The sequence below is a fragment of the Aotus nancymaae genome, unplaced genomic scaffold (genome assembly GCF_030222135.1).
Source record: "Aotus nancymaae isolate 86718 unplaced genomic scaffold, 86718_ANA_hifiasm-v0.15.2.pri h1tg000011l, whole genome shotgun sequence".
Lineage (NCBI taxonomy): Eukaryota > Metazoa > Chordata > Mammalia > Primates > Aotidae > Aotus > Aotus nancymaae.
Genome location: NW_026988422.1, coordinates 84,696,271 through 84,718,474, shown reverse-complemented (window position 1 = coordinate 84,718,474; position 22,204 = coordinate 84,696,271).

Below are 22,204 nucleotides of genomic sequence, written 5' to 3'. Positions count from 1 at the left end.
CTTAGCTCACATCCTCCTGCAGCCTGTCCGCCTGCCCCGTGCCTTGCCCTCACTGGCCCTGCCCTCCGAGTGCCTCCAGGCTGGGACTTCTCTCTCCTCCCCTGTCTCCTCCAGCACCTGGGAGCTCCTGGGTCTGGGCTGAGCATCTACCTTCCCCATACCGTCTCCAGGTGGGGCAGGACCCAGTCAAGGGAAGACACGTTTTGTTGGGAGAGATGAATGAATGTGGGGTAACTTGAAGGGCTCCCATTCCTTTTCAGTCTTAGCCATCTAAGATGCTTTTTGGTGTTTCTGAAACAACTGCCTGCAAAAGCAAAGCATGGAATGCAGAGAGGAGTGTGCTCTGGAACTTGTCAGGCCCTGGACACCGGAGTTACTGGCATCAGGAAGGGCTTTGGCCGGAGGTGTGAGTGGATTCCCATGAGGGTCCTCTTGGCGGTGCTGTTCTGGGGACTCATGGGAAGGTGGGGGAGAGAAAGGAATGTTCAATTAAGAATGAATTGTGGTTGTTGGGAGCAGAGTCAGATGGAGCTACACTCCGCCTCTCTGGAACCCGCAGAGGGGCCTCCAAGCAAAGCTGTCCAAAGCGGAAGATGCTACACGAGTTAGCTCAGCTCTGGTCAAAAGCTGGAGCCTATTGACGTGGATTTTTATCTCTTTTCTGGCGTCTTGGGAAACAAGCAAGGGATTATCACAGTTCCAGCTTACTCCTTGCCTCTCCTTATGAAGGCTGGTGCTGGCCTACTCTCTTTGACAGCCTCTCCTTGCAATTCTTGGGAAGGTCAAAGATCCCAGTGCATGCCTGAGCTAGACAGAGGCAAATGCACGAAGCCCTCCTTTAGAGATGGAAATGGTTCCCTTCGATGTCCCTGCTTTCTCAACAGCAGGAGGGTGGCATCTGGGAGGGACGGAGGTCACGCTTCCTGGCTCCTGGTTTTCTATCATCTTAGCTGTCTCTGCATCTTCCAAAAGGAAGCCTTGTTCAAGCCCTTGTTGGAGACCTATCCCTATCCCTGGTCTTGTCCTGTGTTTACTGAGCATCTTTCTGGGGCCAGGCGTGGTGCTATGCACTGAGCCTAAGAGATCAAGCTTCCCAAAGCATTTTAGGAGTGACCCATGGTTGAAGAGTCACTCATCTCAGACCAGGCTGACAGTGAGGGCCAGGCAGGCAGGACCTCTCGGACTCAGCCACAGGGTCCAGGGAAGATGTCCAGTGGGGAGCTAACTTTTGGGCTAACTTTCCTCTAATCAACAGCAGTTAGCTGGGCAAACAGGGGCAGCCAGGCAGGGCAGGCAGTGTGGGTGGGGGAGCTTGTATTAGCCCAAGTTCCTTTTTAGCTGCCTAAAAAAGGGCAAGGGCTGGATCTTTTTAGATCCACAAATAAGCCAAGCTGGCCCCAGCAACAGGCCTGAAAAGCTGCTTTCTGCTCTAGGACTATTTTTTTAATATGCAAAATGACCATGGTATCACCTAGTTGATAGGGGTATACATGAAGTTTTATAATTTGTGTTTGCAGCTTTCCTTAGGTATAATTGGCTTTAACAATAATACCTATTTAAAGTATATAATTGGGTAAGTTTTAACAGTGTTCATGAAACCATCACCAGGATAAAATGATGAACATAACCAACTCCCCCAAGCTTCCTTGAGCTCCTTTGAAATCTATCCCTCCATCCTCCCCCATCCTCAGAAAAACACTGATCTATATCCTGTCATTATAGTTTTCATTTTCCAGAATTGTATGCACATAGAATTATACAGTAAATATTTTTTGTTTGACTTCTTTCACATGGCATAATTATTTTGATATTCTTCTATGCTATTGATGGCAGCTGGCTTCTCCCTGTTCCCAGCACTCTCTCTGATTTCAGAGCAAAGTTGAAGCCAAGCCCAGGCACCATCACAACCCAGCCAGGAGCATGCATGCTCAGGGTGGCATTGACATGCCAGCCCCCTGCCACCTCAGCCCCTTCTGGACTTTGGGTACTAACAATCATGGAAGGGAGGGTGGGGGGGGCGTTGCCTGAGGGTGGCTTGGCCTGGGCCTACAGGTGCCCCTTGGCCTGAATAGCCTGGGTGCCATGGATGACATATAGATCGCAGCAGGAAACAGACAGGTTTCTGGGTAGAAAGAGCTGGGTCCCCGGTGAGGCCCCACCTTCAGGCCAGGGATGACCTGAAGCATGGGGGCTGGGCTGTCAGTTCCAGGTGGAGCCCATGGCCTGGAGTGAGAACTTATGGTACTTTTTCCAGGCCCACCCCTGGCCACCCATGAACCAATCAGCACACACTTCCTCCCTTCAGAAGCCCACAAAAACCTCAGACTCAACCAGACTCGAGCAGACATTGGGACAACCTGACTGCAGAAAGGAGCTACTCACTTTGGGTCTCCTGAGAGCTGTACTGTTACTCAATACAGCACCTCTTCACCTTGCTCACCCTCCGGTTGTCTGCGTACCTCATTCTTCCCAGATGTGGGACAATAACTTGGGGCCTGCTGAATGGTGGGACTGAAAGAACTGTAACACAAACAGGGCTAAAACATGCCCTCTCCTCTTGCCATGCTGTGAGTGATGAGGAGTGAAGAGCTGTGGCCCTTCAGGGAGCCCAGACCTAGGGGCTCCCTGAGCCAGGGCTGTGACACCCTCTTTGGGGCTCTGTGGTTTCTGGTGTCTCTAAGTGTCTAGACACCACCACATTCCCCTCATTCAGATGCAGGTGTCCATAATGGAAGCCACTTGTGGTGCATCTGATCCAGCTCAAGCTTGCCTGTAGCCAGTGCCTGTGCTGTGTCTGGAGCTGCCTGCCCTGCTGCAGCATCCAGCATGTCTGGCTGTGTGCAGTGGCTGGACCCCATACTTGCTTGCTTACACACCCCTTGGTGCTCCACACCTGCCTTGCCCTTGACAGGCATGGAATCCAGGCTGTTAGCACAAGCTAAGTAGGCAGAATGAGCCCAGTGGGCCTGAGCAAAACTCAGACCAAGGTGCCACAGACCACAGAGGCTTCCAGCTGGAAAAGCAGCACCCTAAGGATCCTGTGACACTACCATGCATATGTTAATTCCTTTTCTTTCCACTGTTAAGTAGTCTTCCGTTGTATGGATGTACTGCGATTTGTTTATCTGTTCACCTGTTGATGGACATTTGTTGTTTCCAGAGTCTCACTATTACAAATAAAGTTATTATATTTGTGAGCAAATCTTTATGTGGCCATATGCTTTCATTTTTCTTGAGTAAATATCTAGGAGTGAAATGCCTGTATCATATGATAGGTGCTTGTTTAATTTTTCAAGTAATTGCCAAACCATTTTCCAAAGTGGGTTATTCATTTTATAATTCCACCAGCAGTATATGAAAGTTTTAGAAGCTCCACAACCTCTTCAACACTTAATAGGCAGGGCACAGTGACTCACGTCTGTACTCCCAGCACTTTGGGAGGCCGAGGTGGGCAGATCACTTTAGGTCAGACGTTTGAGACCAGTCTGGCCAAAATGATAAAACGCTGTCTCTACTGAAAATACAAAAATTACCCAGATGTGGTGGTGGGTGCCTGTAATCCCAGCAACTCAGGAGGCTGAGGCAGAAGAATTGCTTGAACCTGGGAGGTGGAGTTTGCAGTGGGCTGAAATCAAGCCATTGCACTCCAGCCTGGGCAACAGAGTGAGACTCCATCTCAAATAAAAAAAAAGAAGAAAAAGAAAAAAAAGAAACCCTTAATATAATCCGTCTATTTAATTTAGTCAATCTAGTGGATGTATCATGGTATCTCATTATGGTTTTATTTTGCATTTCCATAATAATTAATAATGCTGAGTACCTTTTTTATTTTTTTGAGACTGAGTTTTGCTGTTGTTGCCCAGGCTGGAGTACAATGGTGCAATCTTGGCTCACAGCAACCTCCACCTCCTAGGTTCAAGGGGTTCTCCTGCCTTAGCCTCCTGAGTAGCTGGGATTACAGGCATGTGCCACCACATCCAGCTAACTTTTGTATTTTTAGTATAGATGGGGTTTCTCCATGTTGGTCAGGTTGGTCTTGAACTCCCGATCTCATGTGATCTACCTGCCTCAGCCTCCCCAAAGTGCTGGGATTACAGGCATAAGCCACTACGCCTGGCCAATGCTGAATATCTTTTAATGTGCTTGTTTGCCATCTTTTTTGATAAAGTATGTAACTAAATATCTTGCTCATTTTTAATTGGATCATTGAACTGTAGGAGTTCTTTTTACATTCTAGATTCAAGTTCATTGCTGGATATATGCTTCTTGGATATTTTCCCCCTATATTTGGCATATCTTTTAATTTTATAGGTCTATTTTGAAGAGCAAAAATTTTTATGTGAAAAGCCTCCAATTTATTTATTTTTTCTTTTACATTTCATGCTTTGTGTGATATTTAAGAAATCTTTGCCAAACAAGATCACTAGAATTTCTCTTATATTTTATTCTAGAAGTTTTATAGTTTTAGTTTTTACACTTAGTACTATGATCTACCTTGAGTTAATTTTTCATGTGGTGTGAAATATTGAAGCTCATTTTTTTGAACTTTGTATATGGTTATTCAATTTTCCTAGCATTATTTATTTAAAATACTATTATTTCCTCATTGGTTCACCTTGAAACTTTTGGTGGAAATCAATTGGCCATATATGTCTGGGTCCCTTTTGCGCCTCTGTTCTATTGCATTGACCTGTATGCCTATATTTGCCTCAATACTATAGTGGTCTTAACTATTGTAGGTGTGCAGTTAAGTCTTAAAATCAGATGGTTTAAGTTGTCGACTTTATCCTTTTTAAAAAGGTTTTCATTGTTGTGTGGCTATTCTAGATGCATTTTAATATAAATTCCAAAATTTGTTCATCAAATTTTGTAATAGACCTATAGAAATTTTAATAGGGATAATATTGAATCTATACATTAATTCGGGGAGAACTGACATCTTAGCAACACTGTGTCTTCTAATCCATGAATATAGTATATCTCTCCATTTAAATAGGTCTTTATTTCTTTCAGCACTGTTTGGTTGTTTTTGGTGTTGTTTGTACAACTTTTGTCAAATGCAATCCCAAGTATTTTCTTTTTTAAAGATATTGTAAATGATTTTAAGTTTCAATTTCTTTTTGTTTGTTTTTTAATACATAGAAATGTAATACATTTGTACTGACCCATATCTTGCAAGCTTGTCAAACTCACTTCTTAGTAGTTCTAATGGCTTTTTTTGGTAGATTCCTTAGGATTTTCTATTTAGATAGTCATTTCATCAGAAAATATGACAGTTGACTTCTGCTTTTCACATCTGTATGCTTTTTATTTCTTCTCTTTGCCCTATTGCATTAGCTAGAACCTCCAATACAACATTGAATATAAGTGTTGAGAGCAGATATCCTTGTCTTGTTTCTGGACTTAGGGAGAAAGCCTCCAGTCTTTCAAAATTAGATGTGATGTTAATTTGTAGATATTTTTGTTGATGCGCTTTGTCAGGTTGAGGATATGTTCTCTAATATTAATGTGCTGAGAGTAGTTAAAAGAATGAGATACTAGATCTTCATAGATGAATCTCCTGCATTTATTAAGATTATCCTATATGGTTTTCTCCTACATTTTGTCAATATGGTGAATTACACTGATGATTTCAAATGTTAAGTCAATGTGGCATTGCTTTATAAACTTCACTTGGTCATGGCTTATTATCCTTTTTGCATATTGTTTGATTCAATATCCTCCGATTTCATTAAGAATAATTGCATATGTGTTCATAAGATATATTACTCTGTAATTTTTGTAATACCATCTTCTGATTTTGGTATCAGAATAATACTACACTCATGGAATAAGTTGTAAAATGTTCCCTCTTCTTTAGGTTTTTGAAAGAATTTGTGTAAACTCGATTTTGTTTCTTTTTAAATGTTTGGTGGAATTCTCCAGTTAAGCCAAGTGGCCCTGGGATTTTCTCTGTGAGAAGATTTTAAACAACAAATTACATTTATTTAATAGACATGAAGCTGGGCTAATCAGATAAACCATTCTTAAGTGAGATCTGGCAGTTCATGTCTTTCAATAACTTTCTCCATATTATTGAAATTATTCAGCTTATTTATAGAAAGTTGCTTACAATATTCTCTCATAGTCATTTTATTGTCTGCACTATTTTCAGTGATATCCTCCTTCTTTCTTATTTTTGGTATTGGCAATTTGTTTTTTTCTCTCTCTGTTTCCAGAGCTGTCTGGAGAGTGGTTTATCAATTTGATTTATATTTTTCAAACATGGAGCTTTAGGTTTCATTCATCTTCTCTATTATTTTTCTTTTACCTATTTCATTTATTATTATTATTTTTGTTATTTCTTGCCTTTGGCTTAGTTTTGAATTAATTTTCTTTCTCTCCTTTCTTAAAGTGGAAGCTAGGGTCATTGATTGAAAAACTCTTCTTTTCTCAGTAGGTAATTGTGCTATAAACTTTATTCCAAGCACTGTTTTAGCTGTATCTCACGCATTTTGACATGTCATGTTTTTATTTTTATTCATTTCAAAACACATTTTAAAATTCCTTGTAGTTTATTATTTGACCCACAAGGTATTCAGAAGTGTGTTAGTTTCCAAATATTTGGGGATTTTTAAAAGATATCTTTCTGATATCAATTTCTAATTTAATTTCATTGTGTGCAGAAAACATACTTTATGTGACTTGAATCCTTGTAAATTTATTCATTTTTGGGTCCCAGAATAAGATTTCTCTTGGAATATTTGTGTGCACTTGAAAAGAATGTGTTTTTTAGTTGTGTCTCTGCCAGGTTTTGGTATTAGGATAATGTTGGTCTCATAAAATGAGTTAGGGAGGATTCCCTCTTTTTGTATTGTTTGAAATAGTTTCAGAAGGAATGGTACCAGCTCCTCTTTGTACCTCTGGTAGAATTTGGCTTTGAACCCATCTGGTGCTGGACTTTTTTTTGATTGGTAGGCTATTAATTGCTGCCTCAATTTCAGATCGTGTTATTGGTCTATTTTGGGATTCAGCTTCTTCCTGGTTTAGTCTTGGGAGGGTGTAAGTGTCCAGGAATTTATCCATTTCTTCTAGATTTACTGGTTTATTTGCATAGAGGTGTTTGTAGTATTCTCTGATGGTAGTTTGTATTTCTGTGAGATTGGTAGTGATATCCCCTTTATCATTTTTTATTGTATCTATTTGATTCTTCTCTCTTTTCTTCTTTATTATTCTGGCTAGCGGTCTATCTATTCTCAGCAAACTGACACAAGAATAGAAAACCAAACACCACATGTTCTCAGTCGTAAGTGGGTGTTGAACAATGAGAACACATGGACACAGGGAGGGGAATATCACATACCAGGGCCTTTTGGGGGATGGGGGACTAGGGGAGGGATAGCAGGGGGTCGGGGGATTGGGGAGGGATAGCATTAGGAGAAATACCTAATGTAGATGACGGGTTAATGGGTGCAGCAAACCACCATGGCATGTGTATACCTATGTAACAAACCTGCACGTTCTGAACATGTACGCAGAACTTAAAGTATAATAATAATAAAAGAATGTGTTCTGCTGTACAGCAGGTCCTCAAAGAACTTCACTTTGTTCAATGTAATTTCATTATAACATTGATAAGGAAAAAAATCCGTTCTGGCCAGGGCCACTGTACGGAGGTTGCGTGTCCTCTCCATGTCTGCATGGGTTTTCTCTGGTTTTCTGTATCCCAAATATGTGCATTTAGGTGGACTGGTGTGCCTCCACGGTCCCAGTGTGAGTGAGTGTATGTGGGTGTGTGTGTGCCCCGTGATGGGAGGGTGTCCTATTTGGGGCCGGTTCCTGCCTTGCACCCTGCCCTACTGGGATAGGCTATGGCTACTTCCCACCCTGAACTGGAATGAACAGTTTGGAAAAGGAATGAATGGATGAATACAAATGATCATGAGATAAAATTCCACAAAGACTGTGATAATCATAGGGATACACGACGATGCATGACACTGTATGAAAGCATGCAGGAAGCCACCACGTTTGTGATCGGCTTTCTTTCTGTGTGGTGGTAGGAGGTGCTCCTGACAATTTTTGATTTGCAAACCATTATTCCTTAATTTAACCCACTTCTTTGACCACTGACACTCAGTGATTCACCAAAAATTGAGTAATGACCTTACTTGTTTTGACGAATCTTTCTTAAATGGATGTATAGCTCACATTTACTTCAATGTTTAGTATTAGAAGTGCTTGGGGTCTTTATTTAGAAGTTTGGTGGTGTTTTTGTGACCAGAAATATGCCATAGAAACTTAACTCTTCTTTATATCAATTAACTTATGGTAAAATTGATTTTGTTACATGTTGTTTTGCTTAAAGTCAAAGTTTTCAAAGACCTGTCAACAACTTTAGGTGAGAACTTACTATAGTTAGGTAGAATATTCTACAAATCTCCAATCAGATCAAATTGACTCACAGTATAGTTCAAGACGTTTATATTCTTACTGATTTTCTGTCTACTTGTTCTGTCAGTTATAAAGAGAGCCTGCTGAAGTCTCCAACCATAATTTTGGATTTATCTATTTCCCCTTTTAGTCCTGTCAGCTTTTGTTCCAGATATTTTGAAGCTCTTTTATTAGGGGCATAAATATTGAGGGTTGTTATGTCTTCTGGATAAGCTGACCCCTTTATCATTTTCAAATAATACTCTTAATCCTCACTGATACGTCTTGCTCTGAAATCTACTTTGTCTGATATTAATGTAGCCACTCTTACTTTTACCTGATTACTGTCAACATAATGTATCCTTTACTCTTAATTTATCTGTGTATTTTAAATAAAGTAGGTTTATTTACTTTGTTCTTGTTTTTTTAAACACCATCTAATGATTTCTACCTTTTATCTGAGGTGTTTCGAGCATTATATTTAATGAGATTATAGATATGATTGGCTTTAAATCTACCGCTTTGCTATTTGTTTTCTATTTGTTCCATAAATCCTTTGTTCTCTTTTTCCTGATTTTGTTTGACTAAATTGAACAATTTTTGTTATTTTAGATTTTGTCCTCTGTTGGCTTTTTTGCTGTATATATATATATTTTTAAGAGATGAGATCTCACTATTTTGCCCAGGCTGGTCTTGAACTCCTGAGCTCAAGTAATCCGCCTGCCTGGCCTCCCAAAATGCTAAGATTACAAGCGTGAGTCACCATGCCCGGCCTTTTGCTATATATATTTTTAAATAGAGGTTGCTTTAGGACTTTCAGTATACATCTTAAATTTATCACAGTCTGTCTTCGAGTAATATTAGCCTACCTCCCATATAGCACCCTCCCTTCCCTGCCGTTGTGCTATTGCTGTCCTGCCTTTCATTCCTCCATATGCTTTCAGCCTCATTATTAAGCTTGCTTGAAATAGCCGATTATCTTTTAAAGAGACGATTTTAATAGGAGAAAATGTCCTTTGTATCTATTCAGTGTGGACCATCTCTGGTGCTCTTTGCTTCGCTGCCTCCATCGAGAGTTCTGTTATCATTTGCCTTCTGCTCAAAGGGCTTACTTGACCATTCCTTGCAGTGAAGGTCTGCTGCTGATGTATTTCTTCAGCTTTGGTGTGTCTTAAAAGGTCTTTCTTTTTTGCCTTCATTTTTGAAAGCTAATTTTTCTTAGTGGGTAAGTAGTTCTAGATGGACAGTTGTCTTCACTTTCGGATGTTGCTGTATTACCTTCTGGCATACGTTGTTTCTGATAAGAATTTGGCTCTCATTCTTACGTTTGCTCTGTACACAATGCATTTCTCCCTTACGCTGGCTGCTTTTAAAGTTTTCTCTGTCACTGCTTTTGGGCAATTTTATTATGATGTACAGTGGTTGAGGTTCTTCAAACTTCTTGTATCTGTGGGTTTATAGTTTCTATAGAATTTGGAAACATTTCAATCATAAGTTCTTCAATTTTTTCCCATCTGCCTCTCCTTCAAGGACCCAATTACATATAGATTGGGACATCTGAATTTGACCCAGCAATGCGAATTCTCTGGTCAGTCTCCCCTACCCCCCATGTTTTACTTTCTTTATTTTATTTTGGGTGGGTTGCATTTCTGTGTCTTCAGGTGCACTACAGTTTTTTTTCTATAGTGTAATCTTCACTTCATCCTAAGCTTAAAAAAAAAAAACTCCCCAATTCAATTTGTGTCTTCTTTTCTACAACTTCCAATGCCTCTTTTCGATATTCTTGTGTTCTTCTCTACCCTCTTTACATACAAAATATGATAACTTTTTAACATCTTTGTCTACTGACTACATACAAAATATGGTAACTTTTGGACATCTTCGTTCACTAACTCTATCATCTGTGCCATTTCTGGGTCTGTTTCTACTGATTGATTTCCCTGATTCTGGGTCATATCTATTACTTCACATTCTTCATATTTTTCCTTGGATGCCAGCACTGTACATTTATTTTGTGGGTGCTGGATGATTTGATATTCCTTTACTTGTTCTTGAGTATTGTCCTTGGAAGTCATTGTGTTACTTGGAAACAGCCTGATCCCTTTTGAGGTTTACTTTAAAGTATCGTCAGGGGGAGCCAGGATGACCATTGGTGTGGGGATGATTTTACTTTGCCAATAGCCCTCTGAGTACTCCACCTGATGCCTGGGGTATTACAAAGTCTCTCTACTTGGGTTGGTGAGAACACAATCTGTTCCTGACCCACTGAGCCTCACACATTTTTCTGCCCATTCCTTTCTGGTGGGAGTTTCCTGGACTTGTGGGCATACGCTCATTGGTACTCCGTGGCAGTCTCGAGGGAAAGCCTTGTTGAACTCTGCTCTACAATTCTAGCTTCCTGGGCCTCCCTGGGTTCTCAACTCTGTCTCCTTCTTTGAGGGAACAGCCGTTTCTGTTTGGGTCAGCCTTCCCTGGAATGCAGCCTGGAAAGGATTTCTAGGTGGTCGGTGAGGGCCGTCATAAGGCTTGCACATTTGCTTCCTTTCTTTCAAGGAGCTCTGTTCTGTGCAGCCTATTATTCTGTGTCCAAAAATCATTGTCTTTTTTTTTTTTTTCATAGTTGTTTCATCTGGTTGTTTAGTTATTTAGTATGGGAGGGCAAAGCTGGTTCCTGTGACTGCATCATGGCCAGAAACAGAAATTCAACCTATGGGCGGAGGACGGTGGCTCATACCTGTAATTCCAGCAGCTTGGGAGGCCAAAGCAGGAGGATCATTTGAGGCCAGGAGTTCAAGAGCAGCCTGGCCAACATGGTGAAACCCCATCTCTACTAAAAATACAAAAATTAGCCAGGACTGGTGGTGGGCACCTGTAATCCAAGCTAGTCTGGAGGCTGACGCAGGAGAATCACTTGACTCCAGGAGGTAAAGGTTGCAGTGAGCTGAGATTGCACCACTGAACTCCAGCCTGGGCGACTATCTCAAAACACACACACACACGCACACACACGCACACACACAGAAATTTTACCTATGCATTTTTTATCTTGGTAAAATATCCATAACATGAAATTTACCATCTTGGCCATTTTCATGTGTACGGTTGAGTGGCATTCAGTACGTTCACATTGCTGCGCAGCCATCACCACCATCCACTCTAGAAGATTTTTATGTTTCCAAGTTAAAACTAGTCCCCATTAAACAATAACACCCAATTTCACCTTCCACCCAGCCCCGGTACCTCCATCCTACATTCTTAATCTTGCAATAGTACAGTATTTGTCCTCTTGCGTCTGGATTGTTTTATTTAGAATAACATCTTTAAGGGTCATCCATGTTGGAATATTGTATCAAACTTTCCTTCCTTTTTCAAATGTTTAATTGACATATAAGAGTTGTAGACATTTACAGGATAGATGTGATGTTTTGATACATGTATACAATGTGTAATGATCAAATCAAGGTAACTGGAATATCCATCACCTCAAACATTTACCATTTCTTTGTACTGGGAACATTCCAGATCTCTGGCTGAACAGTACTCCACTGTTTGGGCGCACCACATTTGTTTACCGTTTCATCTCTCGATGGACACTCGGTTGTTCCTACCTTGTTGTTGTGAAGAGAGCTGCTATCAGCGCAGCTGTGCACGTATCTGTGGAGTTCGTGCTTTGAGTTCTTCTTGTTATCGGCCCAGAAGTGGAACTGCTAGATCGTATAATAATTATGTTATACGTCAACCATTCTGAGGAACTGCCACACTGCCGTCCACAGTGGCCACCCCGTTTTACGTTCCCGCCAGCAATGCACATAGATTCCAACTTCTCCATGCCTTCTTCAACACTTTATGTTTTTTGACAGTGGCCATTCTAATGGGTGTGAAGTGTCTACATTGCAATCTTTTTTTTTTTAGACGGAGTCTAGCTCTGTCACCCTAGGCTGGACTGCAGTGGCAGATCTCGGCTCACTGCAACCTCCGCCTCCCAGGTTCAAGCGATTCTCCTGCCTCGGGAAATTCAGTCCATGTTTGGGAAGTCACAGATGATAGAAAAAGAGACTCGCATGGGAAAGGGGAGAGGAGTTTGTCTCAATCTGGGCAGATATCTTCCACTTCTAGAATCTGCGAAAGTGACGAAAGAACGTGCTGAGGAAGCGGAGCTGCTCATCTTGGTATCTGAGCAAAGGGGTCCAGTGAGATTAACTTCCCTGCTGCTGAAAATCTGTTCCATGAGTTTCAGATTCCCCTTTGTCCTTTCCCCCTGGGCTTCTTGTATGAAAATGACAGCTCCACATTCGCTTGACACGGTAGAAACTATGAAGTCAAGAAAACAGAAGGGTTCCATTTGCTTTTTACAGGAGTGCTACTGGCCTCCCCTCCTCTCCGATTTGTGTCTGCCTCTGGGTAAATGGCCAGTGCCTTTTGTCATAAAATTAAAACTATTTGAAGCAAATGGGAATTGTAAGTCTGTGACTATTATCGAAATGCATCTTTAAATTTCATAAGCTCACAATTTTGGACACATTAATTCAGAGTACATAACATTTTAGGTTTGTGGAGCTTAATGAAGGGAATTGTAAAAGATCTGATTGTATTGAAAAATAAAAATAAAATCCTAAGCCCCTCAACTGACTGAATGGACCTCCTCTTGGCCAACAAGACCCCCAGAGAATCTTAAAATCTGAGTTTCCAGCCATGACGACAGGATGGGAGGTTGGACAGACCTCCACACAGTCCCCTGCTCCCTCCCTAACTACCATTAGAGTTTTCTTCTTTTTTTTTTTAATTTTCTTTCTTTCTTTTTCTTTTTTTTTTTTTGAGATGGAGTCTTGCTCTGTTGCCCAGGCTGGAGTGCAATGACACAATCTCAGCTCACTGCAACCTCCGCCTCCTGGGTTCAGGCGATTCTCCTGCCTCAGCCTCCCAAGTAGCTGGGATTACAGGTGCCCGCCACCACATCTGGTTAATTTTTTGTATTTTTAGTAGAGACAGGTTTTACTGTGTTGGCCAGGCTGGTCTTGAACTCCTGACCTTGTGATCCGCCCGCCTTGGCCTCCCAAAGTGCTGGGATTACAGGCATGAGCCACCTCGCAAGAGTTAAACAGAAACCAGCCCTTTTGAAAGATTTGCTCCAACGCTGAATTCAACCAATCGCCTGATGCTTCAGCCAGACCCCCTGCCTTTTGCAGTGTAGACGGAATAACTGAGCAGCATGAATGCTAAAACAGAGATCAGCAGACTGGCGATAGGAGGCCACATTGTAAGCAAGACCAGAGGCCGTGGCAGGCAAGGGCGAAATCCCACACCTCTGTGCTTCAGGAATAAACACTGCTCTCACCGCCACAACGTTTTCTTTTCTATCAGCGAAACAAGCACTGGCCTCAAGATAGGTGATATTAAAACAATTGCAGCTCCGCCAGATGCTGACTGACTGACACCCGTTCCGCAAGCCATAACCGCAGCTTCGAGTGAACAAGAGACTGATTGCAGTAACTCCCTCCTGATGGGAGGCCACCCTCTGGGGACTGGTTCGGCGGCTCCATGGGGGCTGTGCACTGGGTGCCCTGGAGCCCCGGCCGCACCCTCTGACATAGACGGCCCAACTGTAAAACATTTCAATGTTGAAGTCTTCACTCCCGAGTGAACGTGTGTGTGTTGACATATGTAACATACATGTTTGCTTACTACGCATGCACACAGCCCCCTTCATGCGTCTTCCTGGCTCCTCCTATGACCTGCTAAATCTGTAAACTTCTTAGCCCACTCCTTCAGCATAGTTTTCTGTCTCACTGATCCTTCTCCAAAGCGCCTGTTTCTGGTTTAACAGGTTGTTAAACAGAGCAGCCTACAAGTTGTAATCATTTATAAAAAATAAAACTCTTCTTCTAAATGTATAGATCTATGATATTAAGTCAGTGGTATCAATGGCAAAATTTGTTACCTGTCTGCCAACTCCCCATTCCCATTGGTTTCAAAGTTTCAAGACAATCTCTATAATTAGGAAGAAGCTCTGTGGCCGGTGCAGTGGCTCACGCCTATTATCCTAGCACTTTGGGAGGCCAAGGCAGGAAAATCACTTGAGCCCAGGAGTTTCAGACCAGCCTGGCCAACATGGTGAAACGCCATCTCTACCGAAAATACAACAACAAAATTCGCCGAGAATGGTGGTAGCATGTGCCTGTGACCCCAGTTACTTGGGAAGCTGAGGCAGGAGAATCCCTTGAGGTGGAGGCTGCAGTGAGCCAAGATTGCACCATTGCACTCCAGCCTGGGCAACACAGTGAGACTCCGTCTCAAAATAAAAGAAGGTGTGTGACACATTATACCACCCAAGACTCCCCAGACCCTGGTCAGCAGAATCTCCTCTCAGTGACCTGTGTGCTGTTCTGTGGTTCCTTTCCATCCTCCATCTTCCATCCTTCCCCTGCCTCCTACCTTTCCTCTCTCCCTTTCTCTTTCTCTTTTTGCTTTGAGATGGAATCTTGCTCTGTTGCCAGGCTAGAGTACAGTGGCGCGATCTATCTTGGCCCATTGCAACCCTGCTGCCCTGGTTGAAGCGATTCCCCTGCCCCAGCCTCCCAAGTAGCTGGGTCTACAGGAGCTTGCCACCACGCCCGGCTAGTTTTTGTATTTTAGTAGAGCTAGGCTTTCACCATGTTGGCCAGGATGGTCTTGTTCTCTGACCTCATGATCCGCCCGCCTCGGCCTCCCAAAGTGCTGGGATTGCAAGCGTGAGCCACCGTGCCTGGCCGCTCTCTCTTTTTAAGACCTGATTTACCCAGTGCTTAACTTTTCTTGGAATTATTTTTACTGCTGATGAGACTGGTTGTTATGTTCTAGTAGCAATGACAGATCTCCAAGCCATTTCTTCCTTGGAGAATTTCTCTGCTTTTAAAACAGGCCCCTGGATATTTGATAAGAGCAGCTGTAGAAGCTGTGAAGAGTGGCTGACACCTTTGTTTCTAATCATATTTTAAAGATGTTCCCATAGGGAAACATGGAACTGTGTTTGAGAGGAAAAAAAACCCAACGGCTTATAAACAATGACATTAATGATGATGGAGCTTTCTTCATAATTAAATAAGCAGTCCTAATTTTATAAAATACAATTATCAGGAGTTTAGATTTTTAATCTCCTGTGTATTTTGAAGCATGGCTAAAATATCATAAATCCTAATTGATTTCTTCCAAACAACCAAAGCCTACAAAAATCCATGGAAAAAATTTGCCACTAAAAAAAAAATTAAAAATCCACTAAAATTCACTATTTCCCCGCAGAAAAAGAACTAGCCCTTTAGAGAAGGGATCCACCAGCCAGGCACAGTGGCTCACGCCTGTAATCCCAGCACTTTGGGAGGCTGAGGTGGGTGGATCATGAGGTCAGGAGTTCGAGACCAGCCTGGTCAACATGGTGAATCCGTGTCTCTACTAAACAAACAAAAAAAACAAAACAGAAAAAATGAGCCGGGCGTGGTGGCAGATGCCTGTAATCCCAGCTACTCTGGAGGCTGAGGCAGGAGAATCCCTTGAACTTGGGAGGCAGAGGATGCAGTGACCTGAGACCGCACCAATGTACTCCAGCCTGAGTGACAGAGCAAGACTCCGTCTCAAAAAAAAAAAAAAAAAAAAAAAAATAGAGGGAGGGAAGGGACGCTCTTTGTTCTCCAAGAATGACACTAAGTGGGAGCAGATCCTTCCTATTCAGAAAACGTGAGCTGAGCCTGACATTCCTTTTTCCTATTGGAGCAGAGGCCAGCTAGTGAGGGTCGGAAGACTGAGGTCCTAGAATGGGAAATTCAGGCCTTGGAGATAAGGAGGCAGAATCATATGACTTGATGTGAAATGTTTTCATGGCTTCAGCAAAGAAATCTAAGTTCATCCCACAGCACCTTCCTCCATACTATTTGTGTGGTTGTTTCTTTAAACCAGACTGAAGAGCTATTTATTTTATTAATTTGTTAAATATAGATGGAGGCCGGGCAGACAGCAATGAATAAGAGAACGCTCGGCCCGCTGCCTTGGTGGGGTTTATCTGCTGCCGGCGGAGACGCCCATCACACGACTAAATAACAAGAAAGGATTTCATCTCGTTTGCCACCAGTGACCTGCAGGAGAGGCTGCAAAGCCTGGCACGAGTGGGCTTGACCCCAGACTGGGGGTCAGGAAAGAAGGCTTCCTTGAGGCAGTCATGTTTGAACAATGGAAGGATACAGGCATGTGCATACAAGGTGGGGCAGGCTGACTCTGGAGGTGGCATAGCACGTTAAGGCCCCTGAGCAGGACGGGCAGAACGAGGAAAGAAAAAGCAGACAGGCAGTGTGGCTGGCAGTTCACGGAGCCAGGCTGCAGGTGAGGGCACTTCTGGGCCCACGCGTAAGAATGCGGCCTCACTGTGGCGATATTTTGGCCACAGCAACTCCTCAAATGTTACTACTGGCTGAGTCGACCCATTTTATCTTCAAGGTCTTGAAACGCCTTGGAATGGAATCCCGTGGCCTGGGAGCACATGACCGTCCTCCCCCGAGTGGCGGTCCCGGCCCGCACACCTCTTCCCCCGAGCACTGCTCACTCCGTTCCCTGCAGCCTGAGGTACTTCTTGAAGAGATGATGGCAACCGACGAGGAGCTGAGGAGTGTCTTCTCCATCCCTGGCATCTGTTCCCGATACACCATCTGCCCCAGACAACAAGCCCACGCTTTCTTCTCGTTCTTCCTTCTCCACTTCTTGTTTGGACGATGGGAGTGGAGGAAGTCATTATACCTCACACTCAGGGAGCCTGCAAACATTCTGCAGAGGAAAAGGGGCTTGGGGAGTTACTTTCTGGGTTCCTAGGCTTCTCTTCTTGGCATTGTTTGCTTGGGGGCTCAGCTCTGCAGCCGGCTGGAGCAATTCAGAGGGGTCTGTCCTTCCCAACAGATGGAGGGGAGGGGCTCACGGTGACTCTGTCCTGCACAGGTGGACACTGACCCAGCAGGCTGCAAAAGGAGTTGAGATTTTACATAGACTCTAAGAATCACCATGACATTATCTAACATTTAAAAAAAAAATCCTACAAGCAAATTGGACAGCGGACTGGAGCAGGGAGAGACGCTGGGAAACCTGTTTTCTTCTCAAAGCACTATCAGTGACACGCCATATGGTTTTTGCCAAACCATTTGTCTGCTTTAAGATCTTCTATTCCCAAATGTAAAACTGAGCTAATAGAATTTGCCGCCCCACCGGGATATCACAAGCACTAATCAGAATGTCTATAAATGCCTTTGAACTCCTTGGGAAAACATGCCATCAGAATATCAAGTGGGATTTATATAAATGTCATCCTAACCCCAGATCTTCATTTCGACAGTGGGAATTTAGGGCTTACGTGGATGCATTTATTACAGTTATCACTGAAATTACACATCACTGGGTGCCTTGAGCTTTAATTTTTTTTTTAACAAGACTGTGCAACTTGCCAGGTTGAAACTCAGAAATTTTTCAAATGTGAAGTCCGTTGTGAAGAACAGTTTGCATTGAGGAAGTTTTCCGAGAATACCGGGGTCTCTCCCATCAGCTGTGGCCGTTGAGGTCCTGTCGTGATTTTTAGTTTCCTTGAACTGAAAATAAGACAACCTGATCTTTTATCCTCAAATCTTTGGGGTGTGCTATGGTGCATTACCTTAATACTCATGCATTCTCTCTCCTTTCCATTGGGAGAATCGAGAAAAAATTTTATCGATAAATCTGCAATGGTTCATCCTCTAGAAAGCCCCATGACTGTTTATTTGACTCTCAGATAATTATACTTAAGTCCATGTGTTTACTTCGGAGATCTCCAAAAAGAGTAGAAAAGATCCAGCAACCCTAAATTAGTTTAGGAACCAGCATGTCCCTTGCTTTAAGGAACACAGTAAACATTTCAAAAGAGCATGCCAGCTCATTATCTAACTCTCTCCTCAGTGACTTCAGGGAAAACAGCAGCAGTTAAGCAATGTTTGCCAAAGTGGATCTGGGGACGGGTGTTGCTTTTAAAAGAGAAGGAAAGAATTGCTCGCTGCAGGTTCTCCTGGCTCGGCGGCGTGGAGGCAAAGGCCTGCTTCTGCAAAGACTCTGTGAAGACCCACGACTCTTCCTCAACCTCCCAGATGCTGGGATCCCTGATACTTGAAAACGCTAAGTGCCATGTGCCTGCAGCTCCCCAAGTCAGGAGACAGAAGAATGGATAAACATTCCTCAAATGCTGTGGATGGGTTCTCACCCTAGAACCCGGGCAGGCTGCTCATGCTGCAGCGTGCAGGTCCCATCAGGCGCGAGTATGGGGATGTTTTCCACCACGACATCAAGTGCGTCCCCACACTGCCCCCAAATGTAATTAACATGTCCTATGGCTGTGGGAGATTCGGGCTTACAGAACTAGCTTCCTGGCACTCTAGGGCTCGACTGTAAAGAAATGCTCTTTTGTGATAACGCATCTGGACGTCCAATGCAAGAAACTGAGTGTTAGCCCCCCCGGCCCTCCCACCCCCAAGAAAGACTCCAACTGAAAGGTTGCACAATGGCTGATCAAAGTCCGCCACATTTCTTTCCAGGGCTACGATTTTGTTCCGTCTCCAATCTGAGGAGTTGGAAGGCTGGAGCACGGACCAGCCATCCCTCCCCCTACCTCCTGGTGATGTTTGGAAATCTTAATTTTGTTTTATAGGTCACAGGTCAGCCCATCCGTGCCGATCCTTGTAATTGGACAGGACGTGCTTTGTGTGGTCTGATTACATCTTTTCTTTCAGACCCAAGGGGAGCCGTCAATTAGAGCCGTGCTTGAGCCTAAGGCTGACCTGAACCGTTTGAAGGCAGATCTTCATGGAACGCCCCGGTACTACTTCATTCCCAGGAATCTTAATTACAAGGCATTACTCTGATGGACTGAATGTATTAAGTAGCCTCAGTTCACCCCAGTGTGCAGTCCTTGGGGAGGCAGCCCCCCTCATCATTTTCTCCCCCCAGTGCCCTTTGTTCCAAAACAACTTTGAGCCGGGAGTATTATCAGAGCCCCCTTGCCTGGAGGCCCCCCCTTGCCTGGAGGCCCCCCCTTGCCTGGAGGCTCCCCACTGCCTGGAGGCCCCCCCGCCTGGAGGCTCCCCCTTGCCTGGAAGCCCCTCCCCTTGCCTGGATTCCCCCCCTGCCTGGAGTCCCCCCCTTGCCTGGAGGCTATCCCCCCTGCCTGGAGGCTCCCCCCCGCCTGGAGGCTCCCCCCATGCCTGGAGGCCCCCCATTGCCTGGAGGCCCCCCTCTTGCCTGGAGGTCCCCCCTGCCTGGAGGCTCCCCCCGCTGCCTGGAGGCTCCCCCCGCTGCCTGGAGGCTCCCCCCATGCCTGGAGGCCCCCCTCTTGCCTGGAGGTCCCCCCTGCCTGGAGGCTCCCCCCGCTGCCTGGAGGCTACCCCCCCTGCCTGGAGGCTCCCCCCCGCCTGGAGGCTCCCCCCATGCCTGGAGGCCCCCCATTGCCTGGAGGCCCCCCTCTTGCCTGGAGGTCCCCCCTGCCTGGAGGCTCCCCCCGCTGCCTGGAGGCTCCCCCTTGCCTGGAGGCCCCCCCCCTGCCTGGGGTCCTTTTGGAAACTACTTTGTCTCTTGCAGGTCGTTTTCTGGAATGGTCAGAGGGACGAGAGGGGTTTCTGCCACGTCCTGGATCTGGTTTCAACCTCACCTTCTCCATGTATGAGAAGACAAGTCACTTGGATTCACTGTGCCTCGGTTTCCTGAGCAGGACTCAGACTTTTGGTGAGAATCAGATAAGACTTAGAATGAGATGAGAATTCCATGTGAATGCACAGTTGGGATGTGGTGCGTATCTCGCAGCGGGGCTGTCACGGGCAGGCAGACCTGAGACTGCTTCTGAAGAAGAGCCGCTGGCTGCCTCACGGCTATCCAGGCAGGATGTGCGCCGGGAGCAGGTGCTCCTGACCTTCATCTGTGGCTCCTGCCAAGTCCTCAGTGATCCGAATGCTAGCCGGGCCCCTGGGGGAAGGGCCACAGGGCCCCTCTGGGATTTCAAAGCTGGTTGGCACAGCAAGTTCCGGGAGAAGGTGGGCACATTGGCATAGTCACCAAGGAGCCTCTTTGTTGGAAGGTAATCAAGACGGGACCCTCCTCCTTTTTTCAATTTAATGATGAACAGCCGGGCATGGTGCTGACTTGGGGCTGCTGGCAGGGACAGGCACCAGCGTTGCCAATGGAGAGCTAGCTCTCTATGATAGAAATTCAGGGGCAGGGCTGGGGGGCCGAGTGGGGGTGCCAGCAGTGTGTGCTGGATGGGAAGGGGGGCTGGGGGGCCTTGCTAGGAGCAATGGTTACTGGTGTGTGAGCAAACCAAAGGAGCTGTCAGCTTGGAGCCTACTCAACAGAGCACCCTGTGACCACCCTGCCAGGACATCCTTGCAGCTATGGACAGGTGCCCACTGGCCGACTCAGACATCTGATCACAGCCGCTCCCCAGGCCCCTGCAGCGAGTGCAGCCGTATTCACTCTTTTCCGAGTTTCAGCGTAGCATCCACTGTTCTCCCTTTTTCTTCTAGGTCACTGGGGGAGCTTAAGTGTGACTAGTTGCCGATGTGGCACTTGTGGCCATGTAGGAGACCACATGTGGCTGATGTGGAAGAGGCATGGCATGTGCAATGGAGGTGGGGCATTGAGGAAGCGGCTGCGTGCCCTCTGGCCTCCCCGGTACTGTTTACCAGGTGCCATCTCACACCCTAACCAGCCGAGGTGTCCCTGGGAATGGCCCCAGAGCAGTGCCTGCCTACCTCAGGGGCAAATGGAGAGGTCGCCAGAGCCTCGTGGTGAGAGCCAGGCCCAGATGTGGCTTTCTGGAGGTGAATGGCTAACGTCGTCCACCTCGGACCACAGACTCTTCTCTGAAATCAGTCACAATTTTGAAAGAGCGAGTGAGCTTGCCCCTGGGATTTGGTTAGGGGTTAGGAAGCACACTTTGGGATCTGGTTGGAGCTGGGAGGCGCGCCGTGGGATCTGGTTAGGGGCTGGGAGGCGCACCGCGGGATCTGATTAGGGGCTGGGAGGCGCGCCGTGGGATCTGATTGGGGCTGGGAGGCGCATCATGGGATTTGGTTAGGGGTTAGAAGGCGCACAGTGGGATCTGGTTAGGGGCTGGGAGGCACGCCGCGGGATCTGGTTAGGGGCCGAGAGGCGCGCCGCGGGATCTGGTTAGGGGCCGGGAGGCGCGCCGCGGGATCTGGTTAGGGGCCGGGAGGCGCGCCGCGGGATCTGGTTAGGGGCCGGGAGGCGCGCCGCGGGATCTGGTTAGGGGCCGGGAGGCGCGCCGCGGGATCTGGTTAGGGGCCGGGAGGCGCGCCGCGGGATCTGGTTAGGGGCCGGGAGGCGCGCCGTGGGATCTGGTTAGGGGCCGGGAGGCGCGCCGCGGGATCTGGTTAGGGGCCGGGAGGCGCGCCGCGGGATCTGGTTAGGGGCCGGGAGGCGCGCCGCGGGATCTGATTAGGGGCTGGGAGGCGCGCCGTGGGATCTGATTGGGGCTGGGAGGCGCATCATGGGATTTGGTTAGGGGTTAGAAGGCGCACAGTGGGATCTGGTTAGGGGCTGGGAGGCACGCCGCGGGATCTGGTTAGGGGCTGAGAGGCGCGCCGCGGGATCTGGTTAGGGGCTGGGAGGCGCGCCGCGGGATCTGGTTAGGGGCCGGGAGGCGCGCCGCGGGATCTGGTTAGGGGCCGGGAGGCGCGCCGCGGGATCTGGTTAGGGGCCGGGAGGCGCGCCGTGGGATCTGGTTAGGGGCCGGGAGGCGCGCCGCGGGATC